The sequence below is a fragment of the Chelonia mydas genome, chromosome 11, assembly GCF_015237465.2.
Source record: "Chelonia mydas isolate rCheMyd1 chromosome 11, rCheMyd1.pri.v2, whole genome shotgun sequence".
NCBI lineage: Eukaryota > Metazoa > Chordata > Testudines > Cheloniidae > Chelonia > Chelonia mydas.
This window is the reverse complement of record NC_051251.2, coordinates 41,724,345-41,737,124: the sequence shown is the minus strand read 5'-3', so window position 1 is coordinate 41,737,124 and position 12,780 is coordinate 41,724,345. Positions and strand designations below refer to the sequence as shown.

The 12,780-nt window shown below is 41.9% G+C and overlaps 1 long non-coding RNA gene across 1 annotated transcript; it reads left to right on the top strand.

Annotated features, from left to right (window-relative positions):
* Positions 1-3,974: 3,974 nt before the first annotated feature.
* Positions 3,975-11,410, top strand: LOC119567422. Its single transcript, XR_005227436.1, has 2 exons — positions 3,975-8,287; positions 10,678-11,410. It is a non-coding gene; the product is annotated as an uncharacterized LOC119567422 (long non-coding RNA).
* Positions 11,411-12,780: the final 1,370 nt, after the last annotated feature.

The following is a 12,780-nucleotide window of genomic DNA, read 5'->3' as shown; positions in this document are numbered from 1 at the left end:
TGTTCCATTTTTGCCACGTGCCCCTTTGCAATTGGTAGTATTTTGGTGAGATGAAGAGAAATTTCAAGAAGTCTTTCAATCTGTTCATTTTAAAGCACTTGCCAGATGTTGTTCAATGTTTAATACAAATGCCTGGTATGACATTTCAGGTGGCATCATCAATCTGTTGCTGTACAGGAGAAACCAAAGAAACTTAATATCAAAACATATCCCTGCTAGATTCCATTTGCTATTACAAAATGGATCCAAGAGAATTTTATCTACAATTACTCCAGCTTATTCTGTCATGCAGTTGGAGAGTGACATGCATTAATATTTCTGGACAGGAATTTCCACAGTCAGCGTTGTAAAGTTAGCAGTGACAGCATACAGGTCCCGGTCTTGTTCACTATATTTTTCTTGTAAGCAACAAGCAGCGTGATAGTAGTGCTTCTTTTTGATTTAAAGTTACAGGCCCCAACTCTCTGCTAGCATAAACCCATTGACTTCAACAAGTTTTCACAGAACGTTGGGGTTCTGTCAATAACAAAGAAGCACTTGAGTAAGTATTTTTCATGAGTAAGTAACTGAGAGAACGGAGATTACATAAAAGGTGCTGTTCTCTTCTTTCAATTGTGTCTACAATTGCTAACAATGGTTGTATCCATAAGTCTCTAAGTGTTCCATGTTGTTCTAAAATAAATGAACAGCTGGCTGGAAATTACACTGCTACTATATTGGTAGAACTCCAGGTGTATTTCATCCTGATTCATCTGCGTGTACCATAATTACCTCTGCCTGCTCCTCTCCTTCCAAAAGTAGTGATACCCCTGTCTTCCTGCAAAGGTCAATCATTGTCATATTCTACTGGGAGCTTATTTTGTGATGTTCAGTGGTGTTATAGGCAGGGGTAGCAGCACTGCCTATTATTAAGATTGCCTGACACTACTATCAGATTCGGCAGCAGGTAGCTAAGGCTAGAGGTGGCTCCAGTCAACCTAAATCCAGCTCCACTGGTGAAACCCAGATGTGCATTATGTGATGCTGTGATGGGCTCCTCAAGCTGCCTCCTAGCAAGCCAGTGGGCCAGAGCAGGGAGCCAGGCCTAGGCCAGCACCAGGGGACAGGAGCAGAGCTGCCACTGCCCAGGGTGAGTGCTGGATGGGCCCATACCCCAGGCCTCCCCTCTGCACCAGGCTGGGATAGATCTGGGCACGGACCCCGCCACAAACAATATTTTCATCCTCCACCTGTGATTAGAGATCCCTGCTTTCAGCTACTTAGAACTTCAAACTTTAGCTGTTTGTCTGGAGTTTTCCGTGCTGGGTGTCCGCCTCAGGCTGCAATTTTATTTTTATTTTTTAAATTTCAGCCAAAACTGTTGAGCAAGTTCTGAGAATGAGGCCAGGGGAAAACACATTGTTTTGCCAATATTAAAATGTTTTTGAAACTTTCTTTGAAAAGCTCTAAGGCCTTTGACCGCTCCAGCACGGCTCCAAACTTTTACAGGGTGCAGGTAAATATAACTCTGATGTTCTCTTATGAATGCTACGTCCTCATCACAGAATGATTCAACACATTACAGCTCTGAGCTACCAGGACTCAAAAGGGCTTCCCTGTAATGGCTGCTCCAGGCTGGGGTGGGCCCAGGCACTGGAACTGACAACAAAGAGCTTGTCTCTCCTTTGCTCTTGATGACACTCTTGTCCCTACCCCCCCAGGCTCAGGCAGAGTGGAGGAAGCTGTCTGATTGGATGCAGAGGAGACAAAAGCCAGTCCTGGGGTGAGGAGAGGAAAAGGAGAAGATTGGGACAAGGCTTCTGGTGAGAATGGGATGAGTAGGAGGGTGCAGAGAAGAAGTGTGCCTGGGAGGTGGAGTAGGAGAGGCTGACAGTGGTTGGACAAGGAGACTGGGATGGGGAGCTAGTTGCAGGGATACTGGGAACAGATCGGGAGAGGAAAGACTGGGACTGGTTGGACAAGGAAACTGGGACTGGGAGCTGTGGGGGAGACTGGAACTGGGAACCACTGAGGGAAGTTGGGTAGGGGGGTTGCTGGCAGACAGTTAGCTGTGGGAGGAATACTGAGATTGGATGAGGCACTGGGGTGAGAGGAGTAGACTGGGACTGGCTGGGCAAAGAGACTGAGACAAAACTCTGGGGGCAGGGGAAACTGAAGTTGGGGAGGGAGACTATGACTAAGAGCCAGTGTGGGATGAAGGGAAGAGACAGATCAGACAAATCAGACAGATCTGGACGTAGCCAGGAGGGAGGAACTCCCGACTTACAGCTAGGCAAAGGATTTGGGGCAGGAGAGGGAGACTAGGAGTGGTTGTGTAAGGAGACTGGATCTGGGATGAGAAGCCTGAGTAGTGGAGACTGGGGGACTCAGTAGGCAAAGAGAAGGGGACTGGGACAAGGAGCCAGGAGGAGAGGGGGAAAAGAGCAGGATTTGGACAAGGACAGATTGGAGGGGATGAAGTAGAGGGGGTCAAGTTTGGTGTCATGAGCAGAAAAATCTGTGACCATTACAGCACACTCCCCTCCAGATCAGTTATTCCTTTGGCTCAAGTGGCAGAGGTCTGTATAGTGGATCTAAAGGTTTCAGATCTGCTGATGAACCAGGTGGGTCTCACTATGATGCTGTATGATAGAATTTTGAGGAGGGGAGGGGAGGGGAGTTCACTTTGCTTTCTTAAAACTTGGGATATTATCCACCCATCCACATACACAAAATTGTAAGTGAAAGAACTAGGGCTGTCAATTAATTGCAATTAACTCATGTGATTAACTCAAAAAAATTAACTGTGATTAAAAACATTAATCGCGATTAATCACACTGTTAAACAATAGAATACCAATTGAAATTATTAAGTATTTTTGGAAGTTTTTCTACATTTTCAAATATATTGATTTCTATTACAACACAGAATACAAAGTGTACAGTGCTTACTTTATATTATTATTTTTATTACAAATATTGGCACTGTAAAAAACAAAAGAAATAGCATTTTTCAGTTCACTTCATACAAGTACTATAGTGCAATCTCTTTATCATGACAGTGTAACTTACAAATGTAGATTTTTTTTTTATTACAGAACTGCACTCAAAAACAAAACAATGTAAAACTTTAGAGCCTACAAGTCCACTCAGTCCTACTTCTTGTTCAGCCAATTGCAAAGACAAACAAATTTGTTTACATTTACGGAAGATACTGCTGCCTGCTTCTTAATTATAATGTCACCTGAAAGTGAGAACAGGCGTTCGCATGGCACTTTTGTAGCCAGCGTTGCAAGGTATTTATGTGCCAGATCTGCTAAACATTCATATGCCTCTTCATGCTTCGACCACCATTCCAGAGGACATGCTTCCATGCTGATAATGCTTGTTAAAAAAAAATAATGAGCTAATTAAATTTGTGACTGGACTCCTTGGGGGAGAATTGAATCATAGAATATCAGGGTTGGAAGGGACCTCAGGAGGCCATCTAGTCCAACCCCCTGCTCTAGCAGGACCAATACCCAACTAAATCATCCCAGCCAGGGCTTTGTCAAGCCTGACCTCAAAAACCTCTAAGGAAGGAGATTCCACCACCTCCCTAGGTAACCCATTCCAGTACTTCACCACACTCCTAGTGAAAAAGTTTTTCCCTAATATCCAACCTAAACCTCCCCCACTGCAACTTGATACCATTATTCCTAGTTCTGTCATATGGTACCACTGAGAACAATCTAGATCCATCCTCTTTGGAACCCCCTTTCAGGTAGTTGAAAGCAGCTATCAAATCCCCCCTCATTCTTCTCTTCTGCAGACTAAATAATTCCAGCTCCCTCAGCCTCTCCTCATAAGTCATGTGCTCCAGCCCCCTAATCATTTTTGTTGCCCTCCGCTGGACTCTTTCTAATTTTTCCACATCCTTCTTGTAGTGTGGGGCCCAAAACCGGACACAGTACTCCAGATGCGGCCTCACTGATGCCGAATAGAGGGGAATGATCACGTCCCTTGATCTGCTGGCAATGCTCCTACTTATACAGCCCAAAATTCCATTAGCCTTCTTAGCAACAAGGGCACACTGTTGACTCATACCCAGCTTCTCATCCACTGTACAGGAAGAGCCCCTGTGTGGCAATACCTCAGAGCAGGATGATGACCTGTTATATTATTTCTTTTCTTTCTATATGGGGTGATATGACGGGGTGTACCTGGCCCTTTGAGGCCCCCTGCTGGAGGCCTTGCGATGCTACCTTATCCTGTGCCAGGTAAGGGGGGTCCTCTGGGCCTACCTAGAAAGACTGCAGAGAAGCAGCCAATCAGCGTGCAGCAGATTCAAATAAAAGGAGTTGCAGGGCCTGAGCAGCTCAGTTGCTGGCTGGGACCAGATGGGCTAGGAGACAGCAAAACTCTCCAAGCAAGGAAGCCTGGGAGAGACCGTGCTCAAGCAGGGATAGGACAGAGACAACCCAAGGATTATAAGCCTAAGGTAACATGTGAGGGTGGTGGGACCGAGTGGGAAGCAGCAAAGGGAATGCAGCAGCAACTATTCAGGGAAGCAGTACATGGCCACTGGTGCAGGATCCCTGAGTTGAGACCTGGAGTAGTGGGCAGGCCTGGAGTAGTGGGCAGACCGCCGCCACCAGTGCTGGAAAGGCCAAAGCCCTGGAAAGGGGACATGGCTAATTTAAAAGCCCAACAAAAAAGGCTAGATTTAAAAGGGCCCAGAGACAGGACTGAAGACCCCAGAGAAGGCCAACCATGTGTTGAACCTTGATACCCCAAAAGGGCACTAAACTTGGGAGGTGACCTGGATGGAGAACTGGGGCAATGAGAACTGGTGAAAACAAAGAGTTTCAAGGGAGAAAGCCCTGGGGGCAGTGCTCTATAACAGGGCAGGGACTCTATAACAGTTAGCCTAGAAGGGGTTCATCCGTTGTTGACTGAGTGACTTAGCCGGAGGGCTGAGCCACTTAAGATCCACCTGATGAGGTTATCAACCTACCGGGGGCACCAGGTGAAAAAGAAAACTGCAGCACCACACTCAGCTGACAGGAGGCACTCACAAGAGTGGGTTCATCGATTCCAAGGCCTGAAGGGACCATTGTGATTATCTAGTCTGACCTCCTGTGTAACACAGGCCATAGAACTTCCCAAAAATAGATCCCGGAGCAGATCTTTTTAGACAAACATCCAATCTTGATTTTAAAATTGTAAGTGATGGAGAATCCATCAAAAACTTTGGTAGATTGTTCAAATCGCTAATTACTCTCACTTTAAAACATACTTTATTTCCAGTCTTAATTTTCATACCTTCAACTTCCAGCGATTGGATTGTGTTATACCTTTTTCTGCTAGAGTGAAGAGCCCATCATCAACTATTTGTTCCCCATGTAGGTACTTACAGACTAACGTTCTCTTTATTAAGCTAAATTATTAATTTCCTTGAATCTTACTATAAGGCATGTTGGCTAATAATTCTTTTGGCTCTTCTATGAACCCTCTCCAATTTATTAACATCCTTCTTGAAGCGTGGATACTAGAACTGGACAAACAATTCCAGCAGCAGTTGCACCAGTACCAAATACAGAGATACAATAACTGCTCTAATCCTACCGAGTTTCCCCTGTTTATACCCTGTTCACAGTAGTCCTTTTGGCCACAGCATTGTACTGGGAGCTGATGTTCAGCTGATTATCCACCACGGCCCCCAGATCTTTTTCAGAGTCACTGCTTCCCAGGATAGAGGTCCCCATCCTGTAAGTATGGCCTACGTTCTTTGTTCCTAGCGATGTATATTTACTTATAGCAGTATTAAAACATACACTGTTAGCTTTGCACAGCTTACCAAGCAATTCAGATCGCTCTATATCAGTGTGTGACGCTTTCTCAGTGTGCAGAGCGGTAAGTCACTCTGTTACCCATTTGCCTCAGCATAAAAGGGAACTGCTGGAGCTAAACTGAGTCACAACTCTTTGTCACTCCAGTTTGCTAGTCAGCCCCACAGAGTCCTCAGGACTCCACCAGTCCTAACTTTGCCTTGCAGGTTAATCCTTGGTGCATTCAGCTCCCAGACTCTCCAGAAGCATCTCCCTGCAGCATCCAGCCCCTGTCACTGGACACCCACAGAAATGACCAAGTCTGCTGTCTCCAAAGAGACAGGATACACAGGCGCCTGTTGGCTCAGCTGAGGATTCACACTTTATTTCAGCACACTGCATTGGGATGAACTTACAATGCAAGGAAACATAAGTTTATCAATAAAGAACAGAAATTCAACTGATACTAAGCAATGGTAACAGAGAGAGAGAAATAGTTAAAATTAAACTAAAGGATAACATGCTTCTAAGTGACTAAAACTTAACTAACTAAAATCCTTGGCTAAAATAAGATTCTTACCTAAAACAGCCTTTCAGTGTCACCCACCCACATGTTAGGGGATCCACTGTGCAAAAATACAAAGAGCACTGGCCTCTTTGTCCCCTAAGTGATGGGTAATCAAAGGTCATTTTGCTGCCCCTTATATTCCCCAAAGTTTATTGTCTCTGACATCAGAATCAGGATGAATCCCTGGGGTTCAGACTCCAGTGTCTTCCCAGGCTGATTTCACATCCTCATGTTAATTTGTTGCCCCTGTGTATCTCCAATGCAAATGAACTGCCTACTGTCTCTGGCATCACCTTGCTCAATTCCCATTAGAGACATGGGGATAACTATATTCCCTCTTGTCTGGAAGACAACTTGTTTCTCCCTTAGTTTGGTTACAGACTTAAAGCATAATATCAGTAATTCCTCATACAGTGTAATAAATACATTTTTCAATTATATTAATGGCCAATGTGTCACCAGCTTTCATTTGGTACTCATACAACATTCTTTATAGATTGATATCATGACAGCAATGTGATAGATGTAATGAGTTTGTCAAGCTTGATAGGAGTTGCTGAGTAGTGAAATACCAGTGGGCCTCTGTGTCACACAGTGACCATAGGATTAGATAGGTAAATAAAAGGGTTTTAGCAGCCATGGGAAGACCTTGGAAATAATGTGCTTAAAAGTTTAAAAAAAATGTAACTGGAGAGAAGTTGTAAAAATGCTGAGCTCAGAATGTGGATGATAAGAAAAGAGGGGCCTCTAATTATCCCGGATGGTTTCAACTAGTTTGAACAATAAAGAAGGGTTGTGCATGTTGAGTCAGTAGTAACTTTAACATACCAATGTTACCTTGGAGCTGTACCTGGTTATACACAAGCTTCAGCTGAAGGAGTATTGGTCAGCAGCTAGGAAGAAGTATGGTAAAGATTTAAAAAATAAAATAAAAAAAGACTTGGAAAAAGGGAGCCCAGTCAGAAATCTTATCTACTTCAGGCCTAAGAACAGGGTCTAGCCCTAAACTGCTAAAGTTAGTAATTGGCAATGACATAACTTTCTTGTTAAAGGGTAGAAAAGGGTGAGCTCTTAAATGGCTCATCACTAGTACCTGGCTGACCAAATTGGAGTCAGTCAGCATAGGTTTGACCACCCATGGGTCTCATCCTTTGTAAGTATTTGATCATTACTTATAAACGTTTGTTGTTGTATAGCTGTAGTAACTGCTTATCATTTAGGCTTTTAAACATGTTTAGAGCAATTACATACATATTTGAATTTAATGAAGGAATTTATGGTTAAATCAGTGTCTGGCAGGACCCTGTATTAGTATCCACAACAATTCCAGTAGTGACCTGTCCTCTTCATTATTTACCACTCACCCAATTTTTATGTCATTCAAAAACTTTCAGTGTTTTTTTTTATTATTATTATTCCAGGTCATTGATGACAATGCCTAATGTAGGACCAAGAACAGATCCCTGTTGGACCCCACTAGAAACACACCCATTCAATGATGATTACATTTTGAGACCTGTCAGTTAGCCAGAGTTTAAACCATTTAATGTGTGCCATGTTAATTTTATATCATTCTAGTTTTTAAATCAAATTGTTACCAAGTCAAATGCCTTACAGAAGTCTATTACCTCAACACAACTATATTTATCAATTAAACTTGTAATCTCATCTAAAAAAAGATATTAGTTTGACAGCATCTAGTTTCCACATCAAGCCCTGTATCAGCTACTCCATTATCTTGCCTAAGACCAATGTCTTACTGACAAACCTATAGTTACCCAGGTCATCTCATTTACTCTTTTTAAATATGGGCACATTACCTTTCTTCCAGTCTTCTGGAACTTCCCAAGTGTTCCAAGACATATTGAAAATCAACATTAATGGCCCAGCAAGCTCTTCTGCCAACTCTTCTAAAGCTCTTGGATGAAAGGTATCTGGACCTACTGATTTTAAACATGCTTAAGTGTTGTAGCTGTTTTTTAATATTGTCCCAATGTAGTGGAACAGAGAGTGCTATCACATCATATGATATGACCACATCTATTTTCCCCCCAAATACAGAACATAAATATTTATTGAATACTTCCGCCTCTTCTGTGTTATTATTGATAATTCTACCATTTTCATCCAGTACTGGTACAAAACCATTGTTAGGATTTTTTTTTTGTCCCTAATATCTTTTAAAAACTTGTATTGTCCTTATCTCTGTTGGCCATAGAGTCCTCCTTGTTTCCCTTTGCTTCCCTTATCAGTTTTCTACAATTGCTAGCTTCTGTTTTATATTCATTACTATCAACTTCCCCTTTCTTCAATTTGTTTATTTTTTATAGATGCGTTCAATTTCTCTCTAAACCAGGTTCATTTTTAAACCAATATAGCAGAATTCCTTGATTGTGGATTTTTGAGCATCTAGTAAAGTGTTCTTAAACAATTCCCAATTATTCACATTTCCCTGATTAAATTCTTCCTGAGAGCTGATGTGGCTCACAATTGTTTTCACCTTTGTGAAATATGGTACTCTTAAATTTCTGTGTGTGTATACAATGTATTTTTCTGGTCTGGACTTTATTCTGTTTGCACATTATAAATATGATCAAGTCATGATGATGGACTTATTATTGCAAGATCACTTTCACTGAAGGTGCCTTCTACCTTCAAATTCTCAACTAGTTCTGCCCTATTTGTCAATTAAATCTAGAACAGCCTCTCCCCTTCTCCAATTTCTGTAATAAAAAGTTGTCTGACGCGGGCTCCCCTGGGGCCTGATATAGCAAACACATGGGTGTGGGCATCCATTGATAGAGTTGTGTACATGTGTCAGGGGGAGGAGAAACTGACAAAGAAGCAACAGAAAGCCAAGGACAGCCAGAACAAGCTCTAGGAACCTGAGAAAAGCCTAGAGAGATTTTGGGCTAAATGCTAACCGGAAAAGCACCTGGAACTGTGAGCAAAAAAACTGTTTGCCTACTGAGTTCAGGAAAGCAGGACTTTGTAAATAAAGAGGAATGCATCAGAGAAATAGCTGACTCCAAATCAACTTTCCCACCTGATTGAAGCAACCCACTAGACCCTGAATTTTGGCTAACAGCTCAAGTAAAAAAGGGGATGACAATATTCTCTGTCCCGTAGTACTTTCTTCTACATTATTGACATCAGTGATACGGTGGTCATCTGTACAGTATTTAATTAGTATTGTACTGAGGACCGTGTGGTTATTTTTCTCAATGTGTATTCTATAATTAGTTGAGTTAAAGAACTAGTTTAATATGTTAAAGGCATGCTGCCTTGTCTACATGAGGTTGTTAACATATGCTTAGCTAACATCTTTCAAGTCCTAGTCTAGACAAGGCGTTTCTAGGCTAGGGAGCATGGGTTTGAGTATGGTCCTTAAACAATGTTCCCACTAGTGCAGCTAACTCACCACCCCCCCACCACCTTTTTTGGGGTTTTTTTTTGTGTGTGTTTTGTTATTCCCTTCCCACTTTTTTCCATTTGTGAGCATCTATTCTAAGTTTATTGTTCTCTCATTAGCTTCTCCTTTTTGTTGTCCTGCCTCTCCATTTTTTTTATCTTCTTTCCATTTCTGTTTCTCCCCTTTTCTGTTTTGTTTTTTCTCCCCCAGGCTGGTCATGTACATAGCACTAGTCTAGAAAAAGGAACAGAATGAAATTGATGTGATCCTAGGCTGTTTCACTCTGCTGTTACTGTTGGAGATGCTCTGTGTGTGGGAGCATCAATGACACAGGCCAATACAATTATCTGCTGTTGGGAACAGAGGAAAGATAGACAAGCAGTGTCCTCAAAATCAGTACTGAACCAGTCACCTAGCATGGTGTAATGGAGCACTACATTGCTGAAGGTGCTGTTTTGGGACAAATTGTACTTAATGGGAGATTTCACAGCACTTTACACAAGACTAAGGGTCCTAAGACTGGTGTCCTGTCCACTGGTTTATGTTCTACATAAACTCCCCTATAGTTTCAAATTGAGAAATTACTTTTCACTTTCTGTTGTGTGGTGTTCCTGACCCAGAATATCTACCATGTTTCATCCTAGAAGTGGTGCATTTGTCACTATACCACTTAGTCTGTAAAGAGTTTTCATTCCAGTCAGGAAGAAAGGTGTTTTATAAGTGCAAATGATTATTTCTTGTATGTCCTTATTCTTTATCTTTCTGTAGTTGATATTCAAAGGGTAACAATAATAAAATACTTGTTTTCATAACATTCTGTATTCTAAGTAGAAATTTTATTCCCCCCCCCCCCATTTCATTTATTCTTTTCTCCTCTCTTGATTATCTTTTTTTCTTTTTTCTTTCAGTGGTGCTTAAGACTGGAACATCCCAGAAGAATTGTGTTCAACCTTTTTACCAACTTGTGATCTCTTAATGAACTTTAAAATATGAAAGTTGAAATTATATTACTATCAATGTTTTTACCTCCATTCTTCCCTTAATGGTGTTCCCCACAATACCCCAAAACCAGAAGTGTAAGTATCAGGATAGGAGCACTTTTCTGGATCTAGGGATGTGCATCTGACTACCATGCTCAAGAAGGAACAACCCCACCTAGGGTGACCAGATGTCTCGATTTTATAGGGACAGTCCTGATTTTTGGGTCTTTTTCTTATATAGGCTCCTATTACCCCCCAACCCCTGTCTCAATTTTTCACACTTGCTGTCTGGTCACCCTACCGCCACCACTCTGACAATCCCTTACGGTAGCTACTAGTGAGGTGGGAAAGATTACACGGTGCTCCTTTAAAGTTTCCTACAATCCCTTTTCCAAACATTTTTGTTCCTTCAATGCCCCCTTCTGTTTTGGTTAAGGGCTTTTATATCTCTTTTTTATATAAACCTTTTCATTATCCTTGCCCTAAGTATCCTGTTCATGTTGTTTCTCTCCCCCACCCCACCCCTTCTTAAAATATAACATCCTATTTGTTCCCTTCAACTTCCCTTTGGATTTGATAGATTCAGGGGTATAAGAGCCAAAATTGACCCATTTTGGGGAGAGAATGTTTGACAAAAAATAAAGTTTCTTTTTAAGTTGTCTGTCACCTGTCCATCCTTTTTCCTCTGCAATTGTTGGTTCTCAGTCTCTTTTTTTTGTTTGTTTTTCTTTCCAGTTTATCTACATGCTGAAAGCTTGTATTAAGTCTTTTTCTTGTGTGTGGGATTCTTGTTTATTTAGTTGAAGGCCCCAGGTTTGGTTTGGTTTTTTAATTGACTTCCTGAAGAAACTATGAAAATTCCCCTGCCTGTAAGTTCCACTGTCCCAGTTAGGAGGGGTTATTGGCACAGGTATGTGTGCTCCAAGTGTTCAGAACACGGAAAACATGCTGTTTTGGGCTTTGAGCTTTTGGAGGTCCTACACACAGAGACTGAAAGGGAAGGTATACAAAGAAAGCATTTTACAGTTGTCCCCCCTTCAGACAGACGGCAGTGAGATCAGAGCAGAAGCAACACATGACTTAGTTCCTTCCTGCTCAGCCACCACCAAGACTGATGGAAAATGGGTAAGTCATGACCTGATTTTTGCTTCCTTCAATAGTAGGTTAAGAAGAGGCAACTTAAAGTCTGATTCTCCTTTGCAGCAGCAAGAGAATCATGACTATTGATTCTAAATACCCAACTTAAGTTATCAGGTAAGTCATAGTTAATTATAAGGCCAGCCTTTGCAGGTTATATACTAACACAGTTTGGAAACTCAGCCTCCAACTAAATTACTAGGCTAAACAAGTTACAACAAATATAGAAAACTATCACCTCCTGACTACTCTCTCTTAATTCTATGATAATTTGCTCTTTCTGTTATTGTGGAGCATTACATGGGTAATGTTTAATTTCTAGTTTTAGTTCTAGTTTACTTAGAAAAGAAACAAAATAGCAAATTAAAAGCTTCCACCTTTATGTCCTGCTGTTAGTGTTTAAAGCTTTAGAGATGAGGCTCCTTGCATCTAAATTTTATTCACCCACTGGCCCTATCCATGGCTGTATATACACAGATTCTATAGGCATATAGCCCCTGAGCTTTTGTGACAAGGATCTGGGGGCTTACAGAGTCAAACATTGGTGGGCCTGAGATCCGGTTCATGATGTGAAATGCTTCACCTGATCATGCAGAACTGTGACAATATTAAGGGAGTGATACAGCAAGTTTCTCAGAGAAAGGCCCAAGCCCTACTCTTTCAGGCTCCCAAGAAGAGATTCCAAATGCTGTTGAGAACTAATCCCCAAAGATGGGAGTCTTTCTCAGCATAGGGAGAACAGAGGGCCAGAATCTACAACCCTTCTCTCCTCCCAAGGAGTGAGACTGGGAGCAGCTCTGTTCCTACTAACAATGAAAAGCAACTCTGGCTCATTTTGGGGAGGTCATCTCTCTGCTCTGTGAGGTCACAGGGAATGGGGAGGGAAGGCTGAGG